A 15,894-nucleotide genomic window follows, 5' to 3' on the forward strand; every position below is an offset into this window, starting at 1 on the left:
AAGGTACACATCAATTACATGTATATCACATATACCTTTCGTGTTGCCGGCCTTCTTGTCCGCTAAGTGTTTGGGGCAGTTCCGCTTCCAGTGACCACTTCCCTTGCAATAAAAACACTCAGTCTCGGGCTTGGGTCCATTCTTTGGCTTCTTCCCGGCAGCTTGCTTACCAGGCGCGGCAACTCCCTTGACGTCCTTCTTGAAGTTCTTCTTACCCTTGCCTTTCTTGAACTTAGTGGTTTTATTCACCATCAACACTTGATGTTCCTTTTTGACTTCTACCTCTGCTGATTTCAGCATTGAATATACCTCAGGAATGGTCTTTTCCATCCCCTGCATATTGAAGTTCATCACAAAGCTCTTGTAGCTCGGTGGAAGCGACTGAAGGATTCTGTCAATGACCGCGTCATCCGGGAGATTAACTGTAACACCCCGGATGTAACTTTCCCTATTTGTACTCCAACTCTTGTTGTTTTTGGCGTTAAGTTATTTTATTTTCTCGGGTTCAGGTCTTTGTCTCCGTGTGTTGTTATCGATGTCATGCATCTCATATCATGTCATCATGTGCATCGCATTTGCATACGTGTTCATCTCATGCATTCGAGATTTTTCCCCGTCGTCCGTTTTGCATTCCGGCGCTTCGTTCTCCTCCGGTGGTCATTTCTACCTTTCTTTCGTGTGTGAGGATTAAACATTTCCGGATTGGACTGAGACTTGCCAAGCGGCCTTGGTTTACTACCGGTAGACCGCATGTCAAGTTTCGTATCATTTGGACTTCGTTTGATACTCCAACGGTTAACCGAGGGACCGTAAAGGCCTTGTGTGTGTTGCAGCCCAACACCCCTCCAATTTGGCCCCAAACCCACCTAAACCTGCTCCATCATCTAGAGTGTTCGATCACGATTGCGTGGCCGAAAACCGCACCTCATTTGGACTCTCCTAGCTCCCTCTAGGCCTATATAAAGGTCTCTCCCCGAAATTCCGGATCCCCCTACCCGAAACCCTAAAGATCGTTTCCGCGCGGCCGGACATTGTCCGCACCGCGCGGGAGACCGCCGCCAGCCATTCGCCGCCTGCCACGTCACAGCTGCCAAACCCACCGCCGCCGAAGCCCGCAGCGGCCCGTGGAGGGCCCGCCCGAGCCGCCTACCGGGCCGCGCGCCCCGCGCCCCTCCTCTGCAGATCCGCCGGCGCCGCCCAGCCGTCCGCCACCGCCATCCCGATTCGTCGACGCCGCCCCGCTGCCGCACCGGGCGCCACCGTGCCGCCACAGGACGCCGCACCACCGCCGCCCGGGCCCGCGCCCCTCGCCGCCCTCGGTTCCCGCGCCCAGCCGCGCCTCCCCGGTTCTCCAAGTCCGGACACCACCTCCGTCCACTCCGGCAAAGATCCGGCCACCGTCCTCGCCATCTCCGGCGAGCAGCGCCGCCACCTCGGATTGCGTGCCGCGATCCAGATCTGGCCGTGAACAGTAAACCCTAGGTCAAATTGCTTCAAAGTCCCCAAAATCCCAGATCCATGTGCCCATGTTTTTAGCCTCGTAACTTTGCATCCGTAGCTCCAATTCATGCATATAGCATATCAAAATGTTCATCTCAGAGAGTACATCACTTCATTCCATTGCATCTTTTTCATTTGAGTTCACCTTGATGCCCGAAATGCTGTTAGAAGAGGGCTACTTGAGATAATTGTCAGATCTGCCACTCCTTTTGCATATTTGTCATTTTTGCCATGATTATTGTGTGCATGATATGCCCCTGAGTTCTATATATGTTTTGTTAAGGGTTTTGCCATCTTACCATAGGTGCAACCCATGTATTTTTGTGATGTGTGTGGTGACTAGTGCAAGCTTGCAAAGTGAGGCACTTGGTAGTGCTGATTTCAGGGACTTAGCAATTCCACTAAGTCCTTGACCTGTTTATCTCATGTTGTCATATGTTCATGTTGTTTCCGAGTGATCTGTGCCTCTTTTAAGGATGATCAGTAAGGATGTTTTATTAATCTTGTAGTGCTCTATCCATCCATGTCTTTGTTTGCAATTATGGAGCAGCCTAGCTTGAGTCAATCGAGCTCTACTTTTGCTACTTTGTGAATCTGGGCAGATTGTCAACTTGTTTGCAATTTTGCCGATGATGTTGTAGTTGATCCGTGCATGCTATGCTATTGCTCTTGCCATGTCTAGATTTCATTTTGTGTGTTCTTGATAGATGTATGCTTAGCTTTCCATGACTTGCACCGTAGTGAGTGCATCGAGCTCGTAAACATGCCTACTTGATATCTGTTTTCAGCATGCTCCAGTTTTCACTAAGTCTGAAAACTGATTATGTTTTTGCCATGTTCACATGCTTGCAATTGTATTTTATGATCCCTTTTGGCTCAAGGTCACTAAGGGACTTTTGTTAAGCTATTTGAGTAGATCCATGCCATGTTTTACTTTGTCATGTTCAGGTCCTGTAGCATGTAGTTTTGTTGCTCCAAAGAGTGCTACCTGATCTGAAATTCCAGACAAGTGTTAATTTCACTAACTCTGAGATCTGTTTGCCATATGCATTTTTGCCATGCTTGTTTCAACCTATTAATGGATGAATTGGCCGTAGCTCAGTGCTAGACTTTTGTTAAGCATCTTGAATGCATCCCTGCCATGTATTTTGTTGTCATGTTTGGGTGCTGTAGCATGTTCATCTCATTGCATTTAGATGGCTACTTGCTGTAAATCGCAGACCGGTGTCATATTTGTTTCGCTTGCCATTTCCAAACCGTATCTCCGATTCCGCTGACCTTTATATCGTTTTCAAGCGATTTCATCTCATCTTTCCAGTGGCACACTTGGTTTTCCAAGTTGAGACCAGGTTCATGCATTCCTTGTCACATCTTGCATATGCATCCTGCATCGCATCCCGCATAGCATACCATGTTTGCATCATATTGGTTGATCCTTGCACGTGGTTGATTGTGTCCTTGTTGCTTGTTTGTCTTGTTTGGGTAGAGCCGGGAGACGAGTTCGCTAACGAGGAGCCCATTGAGTTTGCTTTCGAGGATCCGGTCAACTCTGACAACTTTGCAGGCAAGATGATCATACCCTCGAAATCACTACTATCTTTACTATGCTAGTTTGCTCGCTCTTTTGCTATGCCAATGCTACGATGCCTACCACTTGCTTTCAAGCCTCCCAAATTGCCATGTCAAACCTCTAACCCACCATGTCCTAGCAAACCGTTGATTGGCTACGTTACCGCTTTGCTCAGCCCCTCTTATAGCGTTGCTAGTTGCAGGTGAAGATTGGAGACCGTTCCTTGTTGGAACATTTATTTACTTGTTGGGATATCATTATATTGCCATGTTATCTTAATGCATCTATATACTTGGTGAAGGGTGGAAGGCTCAGCCTCTCGCCTAGTGTTTTGTTCCACTCTTGCCGCCTTAGTTTCCGTCATATCGGTGTTATGTTCCCGGATTTTGCGTTCCTTACGCGGTTGGGTTATAATGGGAACCCCTTGATAGTTCGTCTTGATTAAAGCTTTTCCAGCAATGCCCAACCTTGGTTTTACCATTTGCCACCTAGCCCCTTTTTTCCCTTGGGTTTCCGGAGCCCGAGGGTCATCTTATTTTAAACCCCCCCCCCCGGGCCAGTGCTCCTCTGAGTGTTGGTCCAACCTAGAGCCCCTTGTAGCGCCACCTCGGGGAAACTCAAGGGCTGGTTTTATTTGTACAGATTGCTTATCTGAGTGTGCCCTGAGAACGAGATATGTGCAGCTCCGATCGGGATTTGTCGGCACATTCGGGCGGTGTTGCTGGTCTTGTTTTAACCTGTCGAAGTGTCTTGAAGAACCGAGATACCGAGTCTGATCGGAACGTCTCGGGAGGAGGTCTATTCCTTCGTTGACCGTGAGAGCTTGTCATGGGCTAAGTTGGGACTCCCCTGCAGGGATTTGAACTTTCGAAAGCCGTGCCCGCGGTTATGGGCAGATGGGAATTTGTTAATGTCCGGTTGTAGATAAATTGAACCTTAACTTAATTAAAATGAATCAACCGTGTGTGTTACCGTGATGGCCTCTTCTCGACGGAGTCCGGGAAGTGGACACGGTGTTGGAGTAATGTTTGCACAGGTTGTCCTCTAGTTTCTCGCTCGCGCTTTGCCTCCTCTTCTCGCTCTCTTTTGCGAATAAGTGAGCCACCATATATGCTAGTCGCTTGCTGCAGCTCCACATATACTTTTACCTTGCCTTACCTATAAGCTTAAATAGTCTTGATCGCGAGGGTGCGAGATTGCTGAGTCCCTGTGGCTCACAGATTACTATTACACTAGATGCAGGGCCTGATGATTCTGCTGCAGGTGACGCGCTCGAGCTCAAGTGGGAGTTCGACGAGGACTCTCAACGTTACTATGTTTCCTTTCCTGATGATCAGTAGTGGTGCCAAGTTGGGGGTGATCGGGACCGTGTCGCATGTTGGGTTATCTTTCATTTTGGCGCCGTAGTCGGGCCATGAGTGTTTGAATGTTGTAATGTTATTTATGTACCTTGATTGACGTGGCGAGTGTAAGCCAACTATGTTATCTCCCCTTTATTATTATATTACATGGGTTGTTGTAAAGATTACCTTACTTGCGACATATGCCTTCAATGCGATTATGCCTCTAAGTCGTGCCTCAACACGTGGGAGCTATAGTCGCATCGAGGGTGTTATATTAACTCCCAGCTGAGTCAAGCGGTTATGCAACCCAGACATTTTGAGTATGTGCTCACTGACAGAACTATTTTCCTCCATCTTACAGCTGAAGAACTTGTCGAAGACTTCATATCTCTCGACCCGGGCATGAGCTTGAAAAACCATTTTCAGCTCTTCGAACATCTCATATGCTCCGTGTCTCTCAAAACGCTTTTGGAGCCCCGGTTCTAAGCTGTAAAGCATGCCACACTGAACGAGGGAGTAATCATCAGCACGTGACTGCCAAGCGTTCATGACGTCTTGGTTCTGTGGGACGGGTGCGTCACCTAGGGGTGCTTCTAGGACATAATCTTTCTTGGCAGCTATGAGGATGATCCTCAGGTTCTGGACCCAGTCCGTATAGTTGCTGCCATCGTCTTTCAACTTGGTTTTCTCTAGGAACGCGTTGAAGTTGAGGACAACATGGGCCATATGATCTACAAGACATATTGTAAAGATTTTAGACTAAGTTCATGATAGTTAAGTTCATCTAATCAAATTATTCAATGAACTCCCACTCAGATAGACATCCCTCCACTCATCTAAGTATAACATGATCCGAGTTAACTAGGCCGTGTCCGATCATCACGTGAGACGGACTAGTCAACATCGGTGAACATCTTCATGTTGATCGTATCTTCTATACGACTCATGCTCGACCTTTCGGTCTTCTGTGTTCCGAGGCCATGTCTGTACATGCTAGGTTCGTCAAGTCAACCTAAGTGTATTGCGTGTGTAAATCTGGCTTACACCCGTTGTATTCGAACGTTAGAATCTATCACACCCGATCATCACGTGGTGCTTCGAAACAACAAACCTTCGCAACGGTGCACAGTTAGGGGGAACACTTTCTTGAAATTATTTCGAGGGATCATCTTATTTAAGCTACCGTCGTTCTAAGCAAATAAGATGCAAAACATGATAAACATCACATGCAATCAAATAGTGACATGATATGGCCAATATCATTTGCTCCTTTTGATCTCCATCTTCGGGGCTCCATGATCATCGTTGTCACCGGCATGACACCATGATCTCCATCATCGTGTCTTCTTGAAGTTGTCTCGTCATCTATTACTTCTACTACTATGGCTAACGCTTCAGCAATAAAGTAAAGTAATTACATGACATTTATGTTGACACGCAGGTCATAAATAAATAAAGACAACTCCTATGGCTCCTGCCGGTTGTCATACTCATCAACATGCAAGTCGTGATTCCTATTACAAGAGCATGATCATCTCATACATCACATATATCATTCATCACATCCTTTGGCCATATCACATCACAAAACACTTGCTGCAAAAACAAGTTAGACGTCCTCTAATTGTTGTTGCAAGTTTTTACGTGGATGCTATAGGATTCTAGCAAGAACGTTTCTTACCTACGCCAAAACCACAACGTGAATTGCCAATTTCTATTTACCCTTCATAAGGACCCTGTTCATCGAATCCGATCCGACTAAAGTGGGAGAGACAGACACCCGCCAGCCACCTTATGCAACTAGTGCATGTCAATCGATGGAACAAGTCTCACGTAAGCATAAGTGTAAGGTCGGTCCGGGCCGCTTCATCCCATGATGCCGCTGAATCAAGATAAGACTAGTAAAGGCAAGTAAATTGACAATATCGACGCCCACAACTGCTTTGTGTTCTACTCGTGCATAGTAACCACGCATAGACCTAGCTCATGATGCCACTATTGGGGAACGTAGCAGAATTTTCAAATTTTCTACGCATCACCAAGATCAATCTATGGAGTCATCTAGCAACGAGGGAGAGAGGAGTGCATCTGTAGATCACGAGCGGAAGCGTTCAAGAGAACGGGGTTGATGGAGTCGTACTCGTCGCGATCCAAATCACGGAAGATCCTAGCGTCGAGCGGACGGCACCTCCGCGTTCAACACACGTACGGAGTGGGGACATATCTTGAGCCTTGATCCAGCAAGGAGGAGGGAGAGGTTGAGGAAGAGGGCTCCAACAGTAGCACGACGGCGTGGTGGTGGTGAAGTTGCAGTACTCCGGCAGGGCTTCGCCAAGCTCTTACGGAGGAGGAGAGGTGTTGGGGAGGGGAGGGGCGGCGCCTTGGATGTTGTGTGCGGCCCTCCCCTTGCCCCTCTATTTATAGGGGAAGGAGGAAGAGGGCGGCCCCCTCTAGATGAGATCTAGAGGGGGGGCGGCCAAGGGGAGGGGGCTTGCCCCCCAAGCAAGGGGGCGCCCCTTTAGGGTCCCCCCAACCCTAGGCGCATGGGCCCAAGGGGGGGATGCGGCCAGCCCATGTAGGGCTGGTTCCCTTTCCTCTACAGCCCATTAGGCCCTCCGAGAGAGGTGGCCCCTCCCGGTGGACCCCCGGAACCCCTCCGGTGGCCCCGGTACAATACCGATATGCCCCCGAACCTTTCCGGTGACCGTATGACAACTTCCTACATATAAATCTTCACCTCCGGACCATTCCGGAACTCCTCGTGACGTCCGGGATCTCATCCGGGACTCCGAACAACATTCGGTAATCACATACAAGTCTTCCTAACAACCCTAGCGTCACCGAACCTTAAGTGTGTAGACCCTACGGGTTCGGGAGACATGCAGACATGACCGAGACGACTCTCCGGTCAATAACCAACAGCGGGATCTGGATACCCATGTTGGCTCCCACATGCTCCTCGATGATCTCATCGGATGAACCACGACGTCGAGGATTCAATCAATCTGTATACAATTCCCTTTGTCAATCGGTACGTTACTTGCCCGAGACTCGATCGTCAGTATCCCAATACCTTGTTCAGTCTCGTTACCGGCAAGTCACTTTACTCGTACCGTAATGCATGATCCCATGATCAACCACTTGATCACATTGAGCTCATTATGATGATGAATTACCGAGTGGGCCCAGAGATACCTCTCCGTCATACGGAGTGACAAATGCCAGTCTCGATTCGTGCCAACCCAACAGACACTTTCGGAGATATTTGTAATGTACCTTTATAGTCACCCAGATACATTGTGACGTTTGGCACACCCAAGGCACTCCTACGGTATCTAGGAGTTGCACAATCTCATGGTCTAAGGAAATGATACTTGACATTCAGAAAAGCTACAGCAAATGAACTACACGATCTTTGAGCTATGCTTAGGATTGGATCGTGTCCATCACATCATTCTCCTAATGATGTGATCCCGTTATCAATGACATCCAATGTCCATAGTCAGGAAACCATGACTATCTTTTGATCAACGAGCTAGTCAACTAGAGGCTCACTAGGGACGTGTTGTGGTCTATGTATTCACACATGTATTACGATTTCCGGATAATACAATTATAGCATGAACAATAGACAATTATCATGAACAAAGAAATATAATAATAACCATTTTATTATTGCCTCTAGGGCATATTTCCGACAACCTCAAGTATCCGTGGGTATGATTATACGATATGCATCACACAATCTCAGATTCATCTATTCAACCAACACAAAGGACCTCAAAGAGTGCCCCAAAGTTCTACCGGAGAATCACGACGAAAACGTGTGCCAACCCCTATGCATAGGTTCATGGGCGGAACCCGCAAGTTGATCACCAAAACATACATCAAGTGAATCACGTGATATCCCATTGTCACCACAGATATGCACGGCAAGACGTACATCAAGTGTTCTCAAATCTTTAAAGACTCAATCCGATAAGATTACTTCAAAGGGGAAACTCAATTCATTACAAGAGAGAAGAGGGGGAGGAGAAACATAAGATCCAACTATAATAGCAAAGCTCGCGATACATCAAGATCATGCCAAATCAAGAACACGAGAGAGAGAGAGAGAGATCAAACACATAGCTACTAGTACATACCCTCAGCCCCGAGGTAGAACTACTCCCTCCTCGTTATGGAGAGCACCGGGATGATGAAGATGGCCACCGAAGAAGGATTGTCCCCTCCGGTAGGGTGCCGGAACGGGTCTAGATTGGTTTTTGGTGGCTACGAAAGCTTCTGGCGGCGGAACTCCCGATCTATTCTGTGTTATGGAAGTTTTAGGGTACGACGATATATATGGGTGCAGGAAGTACGTCGAAGGAGCCACGTGGGCCCCACGAGGCAGGGGGCGCGCCCTAGGGGGGGCGCGCCCCCACCCTCCTGAGCACCTCCCGTATCTCCTGACGTGGAGTCCAAGTCTATCTGGTGGCTTTCGTTCCAAAAATAACTTCTCTAGTTGATTTCGTTCCGTTTCAACTCCGTTTGATATTCCTTTTCTTCGAAACACTGAAATAGGCATAAAACAGCAAATCTGGGCTGGGCCTCCGGTTAATAGGTTAGTCCCAAAAATAATATAAAAGTGGAAAATAAAGCCCAATATTGCCCAAAACAGTAGATAGTATAGCATGGAGCAATCAAAAATTATAGATACGTTGGAGACGTATCATCCAGCATCACCCCTGTTGTAGGAGTCGACAGCACTGTCGTTGATCTCATTGCTTCTCTGCCCACCATGGGTTCGACGAGCAGTCCCCCAGCCATTACGGCGGTTATACCTACAACAAGTGATGTCGTTGTTGTGCGTGAAGACACCCTCCCTGCAACAAGTGTCTGCTCCGCCACAGCGCACAACACCTGCTCGACCTCAGGTCTGGGCACCACCGTCGGCACAATCCAGGCTACCGTGGTACCCCTTTACATGGCGGTCGTGCTCCCATTCGATCTGCAGTTTCTGAAATCTATGTCTCCTGTGATGTGCAACCTACCAGCGGCCATGACGGAGATGGACTCAACAGCCTTGCTCAAGCTCCTGCCCACTTTGGAGTATCCTTGTGACACAAGCCCATCATTAGTAGTGACAGTCAGAATCCTACCTTCCGATGTTACATGATTTCCTGACATTGCCATGGGATCCTGGACAACCAGCAATATATTTATCTGCATTAATCTATGCTCAAGGCTATGAGGCGAACAAGGCAGAATTCTTGCCTGCTGTTCAAGTGCTTGGGTGGGACCTGATTAGTGGTTTCCATCATGAGAAGCCATGGGACCCTGGAACTTCCTTGCTGACCGCGCAATCTCGCATTCCATACATGATAGGTTCTATGCAGGACAATTTCCATCTGCCACTGGTTTTCTGTCTTCAATGTGTGCAGCTAACAAATGCAGTATTTGAAGCTCCTCCTTGCTGGGAACGACACAGAATTAGGATATTTTGGAGTGGTGTTGCACCCAGTTTTCTAATGACCAATTTACTACAGGAGGACTTGAATGAGAAGCCAAAGTACAACGTTCCTGTTACATCTCTTGAAAGTGGATATGAGCTTCGGCACACATCACTCCTTTGGCGGACAAGTGCATTCTGTATCTTTCTTTGTTGCTCTGCTCGGTTTCAATGGAAGGTAGCCTGGCTGTTCTATCACCTACATGAATGTTACCTAGTGGCACTACTTCGACTGCCGATGCCGATAAAATATTTCACTCAAGTTGGGATATATAAAGTTCACAAACAAGAGAGTGAAGGGAGCCATAGTCTTCTTGCAACTAGTGAATTAGCACTTTGTTCTATGTATAAAAGAATGCTACAGGTCCATGAAGTTGTTCCTGGAAGCCCTTTATTGATCAAGCTTGTAGGACTTATTCCTGGAGATGAACTGTTACGGGGTAGTATAGTACTGCTACAGTCGGTTGGGTCCAGGCAATTCTTGCAACATGAGCTGCTGCAGCCGTGTCCTCTGTCACATCAAGAAAATGCCAGGCATGGGGCTATACAGGAAGATAAACTATTGGAATTGATGGGGACATTAGTGGTCCTGAAGCCTTGGCTTGCTTGGAAATGCTCCTCTTTGGAAGAAAATTTTAGGTTGCCAAATTTTGTTCCAAGAGCTCTGTGTGACACATCACCATGGAATCCAGGGGATAGCAAGATCGGGTTGTCGAATATCGTGGTGATATCTCAGTGTGTTACACGTTATGAATTTTTGGCATTGCCATGAAGCCGGGACAACAAGCAAATAATTGTCACAAGTGTCGAGAGAGCATTGCCTCAGCGGCAGTTATATGTGCTCGATATATCCTTGTTATTTGTCTCAAACAACTTTCAGTCCAGAGTACAAAACATTCCTGGTCCATCTGCTATGGAATTCTTCGGTCTGAGCATCTGTGGGGAGTTCTCATTGTGTCAATGGAGCTCTATAATGCATGGTTTCAGTTGTCAACTCCTTTTGACAGGGGAATATTGTTTCAGCAGGGGGAGATGTGCAAGTAGTGTATCCAACCATCAGCCATAAGAATGATTAACATCTATCTACAGCTACAAATGTTCATAACAAAGGGCAAGCTTGTAACAGGTCATGAACTAGCATGGTCCACATGCATTGTTGAAGCTCGTGAAACATTTGGTCTGGAGGATGATGCTTTTATGCTGCTACTCATGCGATCTCAACTGAACTATACTTGCACGAGACACCAATGGAAGCTTTCCTGGTTCTTGTGTCACACAATTCTATTTTGCACTCCTGGAAGGATCTATCCTTGGGGTTCTCACCAATGTCAGTGGCGCTTGTGCCTTCTGCTAGAATGCTCTACAGCTGTAATGGTACACTTTTCTGCTGATGCTTACAAGTCCAGAAACCCATTCTTTGAAGCAATGGAATCCACGCAAGCTTCTAGTTCAGCCACATCAGCACAAAAATTGTGCAACGACAGGTAGGAGTATCATGGTGCCCACCTCCGCCCAGCACCACTACTACCTCAATGCCATCATGGACAAGATTCACATCATGCACACTTTGTACCAAGATCAAATCTACCTCGACCTTGGCTACTACCGTGAAGGCTACCACCACTCTAGCAGTGCCATGGGACCCTGGGAAAAAACTCTCCAGCGTCGGCGTCGGCTTGTGGTCAAGCCGATTTTTAAAGGAGGAAGGAATGTCACGGGAATAACTTGCCATGAGGAGCCCAAGACCAGCCCACAAGGCCCAAGGGAGAGTGACCTGCCTATATAAACTACACTTCATCTCTGAGAGAGGGACATCGAAGAACTGAAGACTGAACCGGCCGCCGTTGGGCGTTTCCCCTCTCCCACCCCCTGGCTCTCGATTCCCCGAACCCCCTTCTTGCTGCTACTACCTGTATCTTGTATCCCAGATTCATAGCGTTTGAGTGAACAATATATCCTAGATCGAGCTTCGTATCACATCGGCGGCGGCGTGGGACAGCGAAGGGAGAGATGCCGGCGGGCTCACGACGGCCGCGGCCGACATCGCTGGCGGCGCTGGGGACGGGCTGGGGTGCGAGACTTGACGGAGAAGAAAGAGGGGAAGGGGATGGAGAGCCGAGCTAGGAGATGAAGGTGACGAATGTGATTGCTTCTTTTTTTTCGTCAGTGGAGCTGTGGAAGGGCCGACGGTTGCGTGCTCCTTCGCCGGCTTCCGGCTTATAAGGGCTTGGGCTCGGCCGGCCGCATCACTTGATCCGAGTCCAGCCTGGACTCGGCCCAAAATTCGGACACGTGTGATTGCTTGCTTGGGTAGCCTCTCCCTCTTGGGCCTGGACTGGTCTTGGGCTGAGTCCAGGATGCCTTCCTTGTCTGTCTTTAGATAAATTTTCTTTTGCTAATAAAAGAGATAAATTTTCTACTTCATTAGATGCTGGTCGCCATTTGTGGCTGGGTTTACCCCATGACCAGTTTGTTATTCCTATAAACCGAGCTTTTACTTCCCAATAAAGTTTTGGTTTACCACTAAAAAAAGATACACAAGAGCCTTTCTCTAAAAAAAGATAAACAAGAGCCTTGTCTAAAAAAAGATAAACAACAACTCGAAAGCGCCCGTTCCATGTTCTAAAAAAACATTCATCGGTGAAACCAGGTCTTGGAGGTCCAGGTAGGCACCGTCGTGGGCCATCTCAAGGAATGGGGCGAGGAGGCGGTGAAAGTGTTCTAAAGAAGAGGTCATCCGACAATGCCGGTCTCTACGAGGAAGATTTTAATGATACAACACAACATCTAGTCCCCGGAAGAATATTTTGGGAGATGTGGGAGATGGTAGTGATCTGAATGGAGGAACGGGCATGGACTCGAAGAATCTTGGTATGAATGGGACCGAGCCGCTATTTTCGCATATATTTGGCTTTTTTTCTGTAAACGCTATTCTGAAATATAGCATGCTATTAGCGTGCTATAACTTGTGTAGCATTTGAAGGACCTCACTATATTTTGTAGAGCGCTATTTTTTTGTTGGTCCCATGTTAATGTAAATGAGATATTACATATTCATTCAGTTAGAAGGTCGTGTCATAGTTCTAATTGTGTAGCGGCACCCATCAGATGCAGAGTTCATGACACTATCCATAACTCTGGGTGGATGCATACACTATGGCATGGATCGAAGGGCAGTACATCATCGAAAGGGTAGTGCAAGCTCAGGTAAGGGTTCTGCAAACGACGATGAGGTTGATGACCTTAATGCCCAGCAAACTATTGCATGTCACATCTAGACTCTACTCGTGGTAGCTCAAAGAATACTAGATCTGATAAGAGTGATGAATCATCTATGGGTGTTGCAACCTCTAACAAATGGTACCATAATGATGAGGACTTAATGTCCAACAAACATTGTTGGTCACATCTAGACCCAATAATCATCAAGATCTAGCTGGGAAGGAGGCTAATGATAATAGTGATGACAACTTCATGTAGTGTCTATGGCGATGCAGTAGCATTTTGTCGTATCTCAGCTACGACACAACTAGGAGGTTTCGTGATCTACCATTACCAAAATACCACAACGTAAGAGCACCATTAAGTCTTCATGGTTTTATCTAGATCACAACATCATGATGATGAACAGGAAGAATAACTATTTCCCTCAAAAATGTAGTAAATCACAATTATCCATCTTGTGTGGAGCTCAACACGGTTGAATGGTATGGAAGGATCCATCAGTGTAACGTGTAACACGTAATGCCAAATGTTTGGAATGCAACAGTTTCAGACAAGGTAATTCCAGTAGGTTTTCTAAAAAAAATTGTCCACACTCGAAGCATTGGTAAATGTTGTGTACTGCCTCACTTCATACATTGTGGTGTTGTAGTGCGCTAAATGTACTTACACTACAAACCACGCGATACAACTGAGAAGGTTGTGTGCAAGTGCATCCCAAGAGTTCTTGAGAGTTGTGTGCAGAATGGGATGAAATCGCTGGGACCAAGAAACAATCCTCTCTTCTGATCTCAATCATCGGGTCCTTTCATTTTCAGATTCTAACCTCTATTGATCCGAGAAAATGTGCCCGTCTCGGAGAAGTAGGTGCTCTGGGTTCCACTTCGAAGAAGGTTACCGTGGGCCTGTGGGTTTGACAGCTCTATTCCCTGCAAGTGAAAACAATTAATGGTATGTTAGAAACATGGGAGCGATGCCAACCATTTTATGAGTTAACCTGTTTAAAAATACAAAATAGGGCAATCAGACTAACTGAAACGATATAATGGTGTCAAAGATGGGTACATCCTAGCTACTGATTACCATCTATACAGAAGGTGCTAAATGTATGCAAAGATGGTACAAACTAACATCAAACCAATCTTGTTCGGTAGCATGGGTAAAACTAACATATAACAAAGTATATTGATATAGAGCTCAGCGAAACAAAGATGGTCATGGAGGAGGAGGGCTCTCGTGACCTGCCTGGCGACCCGCCGGGCGACGGCGGCAACTCCTTCTCCATCACTGCCTCTCCACCTCCGCCACTCCCACCACCACTCTCCCTGCCCCCTGACGGCGCCACGGATTCGCCGGTGCATCCAAATCCCGTGATATTATACGCTCTATGACACATAAACCTCTTTATATCTTAATCAAAACAGCCACCATACCTACCTATTATGACATTTCCATAGCCATTCCGAGAAATATTGCCATGCAACATTCCACCGTTTCATTTATGACACGCCTCATCATTGTCATATTGCTTTGCATTATGATGTAGTTGACATCATATTCATGGCAAAGCCACCATGCATAATTTATCATACATGTCACTCTTGATTCATTGTCCTTCCCAGTACACCGTCGGAGGCATTCATATAGAGTCATATTTTGTTCTAGTATCGAGTTGTAATCATTGAGTTGTAAATAAATAGAAGTGTGGTGATCATCATTAATAGAGCATTGTCTCAAAAAAAGAAAGGCCAAATAAAAAACCCAAAAGGGAAAAAAAGAATAAATAAAAAGGGACAATGCTACTATCCTCTTTTTCCACACTTGTGCTTCAAAGTAGCACCATGATCTTTATGATAGAGAGTCTCTTCTTTTGTCACTTTCATATACTAGTGAGAATTTTTCATTATAGAACTTGGATTGTATATTCGAACAATGGGCTTCCTCAAATGCCCTAGGTCTTCGTGAGCAAGAAAGTTGGATGCACCCCCACTTAGTTTCTTTTGTTGAGCTTTCACACATTTATAGCTCTAGTGCATCCGTTGCATGGCAATCCCTACTCCTTACATTGACATAAATTGATGGGTATCTCCTTAGCCCGCTAATTAGCCATGTCAATGTGAGACTTTCTTTTTTTTGTCTTCTCCACATAACCTCCATCATATTATTCTATTCCATCATATTGCTATATTCATGGCTCACGCTCATGTATTGCGTGAAAGTTGAAAAAAGTTTGAGATAACTAAAGTATGAAACAATTGCTTGGCTTGTCATCGGGGTTGTACATGATGAGAGCATTCTTGTGTGACAAAAATGGAGCATTACCAAACTATATGATTTTGTAGGGATGAACTTTCTTTTGCCATGTTATTTTGAGAAGACATGATTGCTTAGTTAGTATGCTTGAAGTATTATTATTTTTATGTCAATATTAAACTTTTGTCTTGAATCTTTCGGATCTGAATATTCATTCTAGAATAAATAAAATTACATTGAGAATTATGCTAGGTAGCATTCCACATCAAAAATTCTGTTTTTATCATTTATCTACTCAAGGACGAGCAGGAATTAAGCTTGGGGATGCTTGCTACGTCTCCAACATATCTATAATTTTTGATTGTTCCATGTTATTATATTATCTATTTTGGATGTTTAATTAGCTTTATTATACACTTTTATATTTTTTTGGGACTAACCTACTAACTCAAGGCCCAGTGCAAATTGCTGTTTTTTTCCCTATTTCAGTGTTTCGCAGAAAAGGAATATCAAAC

General features: G+C 46.1%; 1 pseudogene; it reads right to left on the bottom strand.

Annotated features, from left to right (window-relative positions):
* Positions 1-11,948, bottom strand: part of LOC125533113 (26S proteasome regulatory subunit 6B homolog) — a 33,580-nt pseudogene extending 21,632 nt beyond the window's left edge.
* Positions 11,949-15,894: the final 3,946 nt, after the last annotated feature.

Source organism: Triticum urartu, chromosome 1A, assembly GCF_056163025.1.
Source record: "Triticum urartu cultivar PI428250 chromosome 1A, HENAU_Tu73, whole genome shotgun sequence".
Classification (NCBI taxonomy): Eukaryota; Viridiplantae; Streptophyta; class Magnoliopsida; order Poales; family Poaceae; genus Triticum; species Triticum urartu.